Source organism: Trichosurus vulpecula, chromosome 3 (genome assembly GCF_011100635.1).
Source record: "Trichosurus vulpecula isolate mTriVul1 chromosome 3, mTriVul1.pri, whole genome shotgun sequence".
Lineage (NCBI taxonomy): Eukaryota > Metazoa > Chordata > Mammalia > Diprotodontia > Phalangeridae > Trichosurus > Trichosurus vulpecula.
Window position 1 is genome coordinate 332,769,868 of NC_050575.1, and position 9,941 is coordinate 332,779,808.

Genomic DNA, 9,941 nt, shown 5'->3' on the forward strand with positions numbered 1-9,941 from the left:
TAAAACTTCAAACAAGAGGATCCATATAGCAGAAGAGAATCCCAAAATTATAGGCTCCAGCTCCTACAAAATGGGAGGGCCCTGGCCAGACAACCTGGATCTGAATAGGATTCTGCTACATAAGAATCGAAATGAGAAATGGAGGAAGACACCTCCCCAACCCCATTTTGAGGCAAAGACAAAGACTTGAAGAAGAGGCAGAATGGGGCTGTCACCCCAGACAAACAGTAAGATATTGACCACTAGGAAAGATAAAGGAAAAAGTTTCAGGGGAGGTGGCGGTGGTGCGTAAGCTATATCAGCCATCTGCCTCTCCCTGTAGAGCTGGGCCATCAACCTTGACCAAGCAGAGAGCAATACAAAAAGTTAGAAGGAGGGGCTTGAAGACAGGTTTTCACTCCTGATTTTATTATTCAATTTCTTTTTTCTGTTTAAGGTAGTCTGCAATGGCCAGGAGCCCTAGCCTCCCAAGGCCAGAGTCAGTCAGAGCTGGTAGTCATTAGAAGGAGGGTTGGTTGTAGGTATTGGAATGAAGGGAGAGGTTCTTGCTTTGCCAGCCATCCTGGGTGGAAAAGCCTAGGGTGTAGTAAATAGGGAGGAGTGCTGGGCTGGGGAGATGGAAACCATCTCAGTCCCCGGCTTCATTCTCTTCCACCATTTCCCCAGTGGTGACATTCTCTGCAGTCTTGGAGGCCTTCTTTTTTTTCTTTTTCTGGGTCTTCCGACTGGCTAAACTCTGAAGGAATGCCTTTAGCTCTGCATCCTGAACCTCTAAACTCAGACTTGTACAGTTCAGGCTCAAAGGGACCACTAGTTATCCACATGGGACTGTTGGGCATGAGGAGTACTGTGAATTTGAACTGGGCAACAAACTCACCTTCCTTGTCATACAGAACATTGAATAGTTGAAGTAGCTCATGTTTAGTGCATTCCACCATGCCCATCCAGGCTTTCTTTTCATCCTCAAATGCCCTGAGAGTGAATGTCATGGCATCAAATCCCCTCTCCACCTTGCTAAAAAAGGCATTGGAAGTTTTCATTTTCAGACCATACTGTTTTGAAGGATCTCTCTTATAGATGGTAGTTCTCTGTCCTGCATCCCTGGCCTTGCCCTCTCCTGAGCCCACAAGAACACCCACAGCATTCATGGACTTCAAACTCAGCTTTTTCATGGCCTTTCTTCTGCTGGTCTGTGGGGTTTTATAACGGTTTTCTTCTTTTTTTCTTTTTTTTTTTGCAGGGGGAAGGCAGGGCAATTGGGGTTAAGTGACTTGCCCAAGGTCGCACAGCTAGTAAGTATGTCAAGTGTCTGAGGCCAGATTTGAACTCAGGTCCTCCTGACTCCAGTGCTGGTGCTCTACTCACTGCACCACCTAGCTTCCCCTTGTGGGGTTTTAAACGATGGTTTTTTTTCTCCATCGATGACATGTTGCTTCAATTGGTAGGACAACATACCTTCTATTGATGTGCAGTTAAATGAAGGGCAACTTTGTTCCAGGCATCTGTAACTTGTGTGTTCTGGTTTCCAGGCTAGACCAGGCACAGGGCTACCTCTGCACACAGCTGAGCTACTTCAATCGCATCTACTTTTCTCCGGGTCACCAGGGTGCCCTTAGATGCATCAACCACAAAAATGTGGGCCACATTTGCAATAAAGCCATCCAAATGGATTCCTAGGTCAATTTTTACTAAGTCACCCTCCTTGAGAATGTAGTCCTGGTCGCTCTTCAAGGGGGAGAAGTGACAGACACAGTTATTTACCGAGATGCTTGTAGGGAAGGCAATACCTTTCTTTATCTAATTTTCCTTCTTGAAGATCTTACCTGTCTCCTCCATGATCATGGCATCACCCTTCTCACACAGACCTAGCACCCCGATTCACCTGAGGTTGATGCCTCTACCACCACTCTCAGGATTCGGTTGGCGATGTCGCCCCCCATCTTGTACTTAGTCAGCACCAGGTCCTCGGCGATCGTCTGTTCCTGCTGCTCATCTTCGCCCGACATCTTCCAGCCGCTGCTGCCACCGCCGCGGCCGCCACCGCAGCCGCCATAGAGGTCGCCTCCTGCTGGGCCGCCTCGCTTGTGGCCTTAGCCCCCGTGGTACGTGAGGGAGGAGGAAAAGCTAGCGAGCGAGAAAGCCAATTATATGTACTCTTAGCGGGAAGATAATAAAATTAAGGAGGGCTCAGAAAGGTGTCTGGCAAAAGATAGGGCTTGAGCTGAAACTTGAAGGAAGTTAGGGACGGCAGGAGCAAGAGATGAGGAAGCGCAACTATCTCAGGCTTCCAAGACAACTAGAAGTGACAGGAATTGGCAGATGGGGTGTGATGTACAAGGAACACCTGAGCACGTTAAAAGAAAATCTCAGCTACATAGTATTCATTTATGGCAGAGTTGACCTTAAGGTCCTTGCTCCCTCAGATGGCCCTTTTCTTTCTTTGTTTTTTATTTTTATTTTTTTTTGTTTTTTTTTTAAATTTATTTAATATATTTAGTTTTCAGCATTGATTTTCACAAAAGTTTGAATTACAAATTTTTCCCCATTTCTACCCTCCCCCCACTCCAAGAACGCGTATATTCTGTTTGCCGCATTCCCCAGTCAGCCCTCCCATCTGTCACCCCACTCCCCTCACATCCCCCTTTCCCTTCTTATCTTGTTGGGCAAGATAAATTTCTATGCCCCATTGCCTGTGTATCTTATTTCCTAGTTGCATGAAAAACGTTTTGTTGTTGTTGTTTTTGAATGTCTGTTTTTAAAACTTTGAGTTCCAAATTCTCTCCCCTCTTCCCTCCACACCCACCCTCCCTAAGAAGACAAGTAATTCAACATAGGCCACATGCCTATCATTATGTAAAACCCTTCCACAATACTCATGTTCTGAAACATTGACTATGTTTTTCTCCTTCCTACCATATCCTGCTTTATTAAATTTTCTCCCTTGACCCTGTCCCTTTTTGAAAGTGTTTGTTTTTGATTACCTGCTCCCCCTATCTGCCTTCCCTTCTATCATCTCCACTTTTTTATCTTCTTCCTCCTTCTTTCCTGTGGGGTAAGATACCCAATTGAGTGTGTATGGTATTCCCTCTTCAGGTCAAATCTGATGAGAGCAAGATTTATTCATTCCCCCTCACCTGCCCCCTCTTCCCTTCCTACAGAACCACTTTTTCTTGCCACTTTTATGTGAGATAATTTACCCCATTCCATCTCTCCCTTTCTCCCTCTCTCAATATATTCCTCTCTTATCCCTTAAATTGATTTTATTTGTTTAGATATCATCCCTTCATATTCAACTCACTCTCAGCCCTTTGTGTGTGTGTGTGTGTGTATGTATGTATGTATATATACATATATACATATATATGTACATATATACATATATAGACACACATATATGTGTAAATATGTATACACACATATATATACATATATATGTGCATATTCCTTTCAGCTACTATGATATTGAGGTCTCATGAATCATACATGTCATCTTTCTATGTAGGAATGTAAACAAAACAGTTCAACTTTAGTAAGTCCCTTATGATTTCCCTTCCTCGTTCACTTTTTCATGCTTCTCTTGATTCTTGTGTTTGAAAGTCAGATTTTCTATTCAGCTCAGGTCTTTTCACTGAGAAAGCTTGAAAGTCCTCTATTTTCTTGAAAGCCCATATTTTGCCTTGGAGCATGATACTCAGTTTTGCTGGGTAGGTGATTCTTGGTTTTAATCCTAGCTCCTTTGACCTCCAGAATATCATATTCCAAGCCCTTCGGTCCCTTAATGTGGAAGCTGCCAGATCCTGTGTTATGTTCATTGTTTTTCCACAATATTCAAATTGTTTCCTTCTGTCTGCTTGCAATATTTTCTCCTTAAGCTGGGAGCTCTGGAATTTTGCAACAATATTCCCAGGAGTTTTCTTTTTGGGATCTATTTGAGGAGATGATCTGTGGATTCTTGCAATTTCTATTTTACCCTCTGGCTCTAGAATATCAGGGCAATTCTCCTTGATAATTTCATCAAGGTGATATCTAGGCTTTTTTTTGGATCATGGCTTTCAGGTAGTTCAATAATTTTTAAATTATTTCTCCTGGATCTATTTTCTAGGTCAGTGGTTTTTCCAATGAGATATTTAACATTGTCTTCCACTTTTTTATTCCTTTGGTTCTGTTTTATAATATCTTCATTTCTCATCAAGTCACTAGCTTCCACTTGCTCCAATCTAATTTTTAAGGTAGTATTTTCTTCAGTGGTCTTTTGGACCTCCTTTTCCATTTGGCTAATTCTGCCTTTCAAGGCATTCTTCTCCTCATTGGCTTTTTGGAGCTCTTTTGACATTTGAGTTAGTCTATTTTTTAAAGTGTTGTTTTCTTCAACACTTTTTTCAGTATTTTTTTGGGTCTCCTTTAGTAAGTCATTGATTTGTTTTTCATTGTTTTCTTGCATCATTCTCATTTCTCATCCTAGTTTTTCCTCTACTTCTCTAACTTGCTTTTCCAACTCCTTTTTGAGCTCTTCCATGGCCTGAGACCAGTTCATGTTTTTCTTGGAGGCTTTTGGTGTAGGCTCTTGCACTTTCTTGACTTCTTCAGGCCATATGTTTTGGTCTTCTTTGTCACCAAAGAAGGATTCCAAAGTCTGAGACTCAATATGGGTGTGTTTTCACTGCCTGGCCATGTTCCCAGCCAACTTACTTGACCCTTGAGTTTTTCGTCAGGGTATGACTTGCTTGTAGAGCAAAGAGTACTTTGTTCCAAGCTTGAGGGGATGTGCCATTGATTTCAGAGCTATTTCTATACAGCCAGCTCTGCCACCCCAGCATTCCTCCTTCCTCAAGAACCAGCAACCTGGACCTGACTCAAATCTTCAGCAGGCTCTGCACTCCTGCTCTGATCCGCCACTTAATTCCTCCTACCATGTGGGACTGGGGCTGGAAGTAACTGCAGCTGCAGTTCTGTAGCTGCACCTCCCCCGCTGCCCCTGGGTCAGTGGCCGAACTGTGAACTCTGTCCCCTGCAGCTTTTCCCACTAACCTTCTCTGTTGTCTCTGGTGTTTGTGGGTTGAGAAGTCTGGTAACTGCCACAGCTCACTGATTCAGGGTGCTAGGGCCTGTCCTGCCTGGCTCCTGGTGTGGTTGGTCCTGCTGCCTCCCATGCTGAGCTCTGCTCCCCTCCACTCCATGAGTGATAGACCTCATCCAGCGACCATCCAGGCTGTCCTAGGCTGGATCCCTGTTTCCCCCTGTTATTTTGTGGTTTCTGCAGTTCTAGAATTTGTTCAGAGCAATTTTTATAGGTTTTTGGAGGGACGTGGTGGGGAGCTCACGCAAGTCCCTGCTTTCCAGCCACCATCTTGGCTCCACCCTCCCAGATGGCCCTCTTTACCCTAGAGAAATAGCTCAAGTCCAGTCAATTTTTAGGCTTCCTTTCTTCTGGGAGTTTTAAGGCAACATTTTCCCAGAAAGGGACTTAGGGAACCAAAGGGTGGTAGTGTTGCAAGAAGACATTTTGTAATATAATGGGGATGATGAAACTGTTAATACATAATTATGGTGGCTGTGTATTTCCTTGAAAAAAAGGGTATTCCTTAGCTGATAGCAGTAATTCTGAATCACTGGATAAAGGTGAGGGAGAATCTTTATATAACTCCTGTGGAACAAAGGGGCAGAACTTTCTATGAAACTTCTAAGGGGCCACATATTTTATGTGATTTATCTGATGTAACTCCCAGGGAGAAGGAGGTTTGGGCAGGTGGACTAGTGGGTATTGAGTGGTTGGTGGTGCATGAAAGCTTTATGCATTTATAGTTTCATTTTTGACATTTTGCCAGCCCTTGTAGGTTGATTTTCATCATAGAAATCTTTGTCCATGGTACTCTTTCCATTCTTGCTTAGAAACCTCTTTATGCATCTGCTCTACAATTTCCTCTATCACAAAGTCCAAATTGATGTGTTCCAATAAATATATCTTACAACTTTTGAAATCACAATTATTGCATGGTAAGTCAAGAAATTATTAATTGTTCTACAATGAAAATTAGTAAAGAAAGTTCCTATAAACGTCTATATAATTGTAGTGAATAAATAGGACATGAAAATGATCAATGGGTGATTTAACGTTTGTAAAACATTTCACATATATCATCTGATTTGATCCTCTCAACAACTCTTTGAGGTAGGTGTTATTATTATCTTCACTTTATGGAATTTATTACTATATCATGTATTTATGTAAAGCTTGTGGTACATATCCCAAACTGATATTTCTTCTTTCTGCCCAAATGGTTTATAGCATGTTCTGTGGATAATATCACTTTTCTTTGTACCTCCATTGAACTTCACTGAAACACTGTCTTCTAAGCTTCCCACTCTGTTCTGTTTCTAGAATTTCCTCACATGGCTACATCTCATTAATCTACAGTGGTATTCTTTCCAATCCCCTGGATCATTTTTTTTCTTTTTACCTATCACAATCATTTGGGGAAAATGGTGTAAAAAGCATTAACTCTCAAGTACAAACCTTAGGTTCAAATCCTCCCTCTTAAGTTTACTACTGTGTGAAGCTAGAGAAGCTCTTTAGCCTCTCTTGGCCTCAGTTTCATGATCTGTAAAATATACATTTTCTATTGGATGGCCTCTGGGCTTCCTCTCTAAATCTAGATACGTTATCCTCAGAGTTCTATATAATATTACATGGTCATATTCTAGCCACCCCACAAAATTTCAGTGAATTTTAGGAAGTCAAATTTACCTCCTTGTATTTATAATTTCAGTTCTCTTTGCTCATTACCCATATGTGTGCTGTTGTTCAGTCATTTCAGTTGTATTTTCAGCTGCAGATATTTTACATGACGGCTAAATATATGGATGCAGCTAGGTGGTAATGTGGATAGAGCAACAGGCTTGGAATCAGGAAGACTCATTTTCCTGAGTTCAAATCTGGCCTCAGACACTTACTAGCTGTGTGACCCTGGGCAAGTCATTTAAACCTGTTTGCCTCAGCTCCTCATCTGTAGAATGAGCTGGAAAAGGAAATGGCAAAACACTCAGGTATCTTTGGTAAGAAAACCCCAAGTGGGGCCAGGAAGAGTCAGGCACAACTGAAATGGCTGAACAACAAAGATATCTGAGACCACAGGTTTCATTACTATCTCTTTTCTCAGATATTGTCTCCTTTGAACTCCTGGGCCTCTATTGATATTTTTCTTCACTACTCTCTATTTGATCTTTTTTGGTGGAGATATGTAATTCGTTTCCTCTCTGCTCTCCCCTTTCCATCTGATACCTTTTTGATTAAAGAAAGTCTTTCTTTTTGTTTTCTAATTAGAATCAAGAGCCTCTGAATTGGCAGTATCTGGAAGAATTGACATAATTGTGAGAAGATTTAATTAAGACATAAAGGCAAATACTTTATCTTTTTTGATTTGATAAAGGAAAAAGGGATGTTAGAAAGCTAGAATTCATTAAGGGAGAGGAAAGATAAAGGAATAAGCATTTATATATCTTCTACTGTGTGCCAGGTATTACAGTAAGTATTTTTAAACTAATATTACCTCTTTCAATTCTTACAACTACACTGCCAGGTAAGATATTATTATCACCATTTCCAATTGAAGAAACTGAGGCAAAAAAGTTAAGTGACTTGCCCAGAGTCACATAGCTAGTAAGTGTCTGAGGTCAGATTTTAATTCAGTTTCTTCTGACTTCAGGCTTAACACTTTATCCACTATGCCACCAGTTGCTTAGAAGTGAGAATCAGATGTCTCTAAGAGAGGGAAGAAAAACAAAGTGATTCCAAAGACTTCAGAAACAAACTTCCTCCCTTTTATGATTTATCTTTGTATCTGATAAACTAGAAGTACTGATCAAACTAAAAGTACTCATCAGAAGTACTTCAATTTCAGATTGTGTAGCTCCTGCTCTTCCATTCTCCCCTACTCCCAACCCCACCTCCCCACACCAATGCTATTGCCACACATGTACCTTAGTAGGAACTAGGTAGGTAGTGAAAATAATAATTTTATAAAATTAAATTAGCAAAATCACATTAGTTCGTGAGAGTATTAGAACCTACATTCCCAGATCACAAGAAAAAACATATTTTGCTTTTGCAGCAATGTAGCCCCTATTTTATTATGATCTTTCCTTTTCCCCTTTTCTGGCTATAGTAATTATTATTTATTCTAATCCAACAGAAGAACTTTTATAAGATTAAGCTCATTTTCTGGGACCAAAACAAATTATAAGTAAATTACAGGGAACATAATTATTCTAAATCAATGCTGAATTTTCATAGTTATTACATTTAGGTCAAAAGAAAATATTTTTCTTTGGGGTTGCCCAGAAATTTACAAAATATGAATATAATTTCTCGTGTAATCAAAACTTAAAACTCTTCTTGGGCATTTAAAAATGAATGCATCCCAAATGCTCAGGGTTTGCATCATTAAAATAATAGGGAAGCCTATGCCCAAAGGGCCATAAAAATGTTCATACACTTTGACCCAGCAATACCACTTCTAGGGTTGTATCCCAAAGAGATCACACAAGTGGGAAAAGGACCCATGTGGACAAAAATATTTATAGCAGCTCTTTTTGTGGTAGCTAAGAATTGGAAATCAAGGGGATGCCCATCAATTGGGGAATGGCTGAACAAGCTGTGATATATGAAGGTAATGGAATACTATTGTGCTATAAGAAATGGGTATGATTCAGACTTCATAACAACCTGGAAAAACCTGCACGACATAATGCTGAGTGAGCAGAGCAGGGCCAGGAGAACATTTTACACAATCACAGATATATGCATTCTGTGAGGACCAACCCTGACAGACTTTGCTTTTTTCAGCGACACAATGGGCAAAGACAACTCATGATGGAGAATGCTGTCCACATCCAGAGAAAGAACTATGAAGTAAGAATGCAGATTGAGGCACACTTCATGCTCACCTTTTCCTCCCCCTTTTTTTCCTCTCTTTTGTATTTGTTTTTGGGTTGTGTTTTTTTTGGGGGGTTCTGTTTCTTCTTTCTCATGATTCATTACATTGGTCATAATTCTTCTCCACAACTTGACTCGTGTGTAAATTAATTCAATGCAAAGTTATGCATAGAAGTTATATGGGATTCCATGCCGTCTTGGGGAGGGAAAAAATCTGGAACTCAAAATTATGTAGAACCATGTGTTGCAAACTAAAAAGAAAAAGAAAAAAAATTTTAAAAAAGTTTGAATTCCAAAAAAAAAATAATAATAGGGAAGCAAAATCTTACCAGTCAGTGGCTAATGCGCTTTTCATTCTCATACTGATGATCACAAACATTAACATAAAAACATGAAGAGTAATCTTATGTTTCATTAATCAGAATGCAAGGGACTGATGTTAAGGAGAATGAAAAATGGTCACTTTGCTTAACCAAGTTGTCTTGGCTATGATTGAGGGAAAACATAGCTTAGCCTTCATTCTCAAAATAAACAGATACAGAATGCTGGTAAAGAGGCTTTTCTCAGTTTTCCTATCAAGACTAATATCTATGTGAAAAACCACATAAAAATAAGGGCTGTACTAAACACAATGATGGATTATAGGCAAAATTAGATTTCTCATGGAAAAAAATACCCTCCTGTGGTGATGAGCATCAAGGATGACATTTTATTGGTCCAGTCAAATATATTGATAATATACACAAAATTAAGATGAATCATTTGTGAAAACTATACAAAATGTGCTCTAAAATCAATCAACTGTATATCATATCTCATTAATCATTTGGCCTCCCCTCTGTCAACTGCTCCTGGTACTGACTATTTTGTGTTTTAACATTCTGTTCACAATTACCAGACAGAAATGGTTCAATGTGGGGAGAGTTGCGGGGAGGGAGAGGGAGGAGAGAAGCAGGCAACCAATAGCCTCATGATTCAGCTGTCTGTCTGTCTGTTTGTTTGTTTTGAT

The 9,941-nt window shown here is 40.2% G+C and overlaps 1 pseudogene; it reads right to left on the minus strand.

The window, feature by feature from the left end:
- Positions 1–628: 628 nt before the first annotated feature.
- Positions 629–2,006, minus strand: LOC118844605 (annotated as a pseudogene).
- Between the last annotated feature and the right edge of the window lie 7,935 nt (positions 2,007–9,941).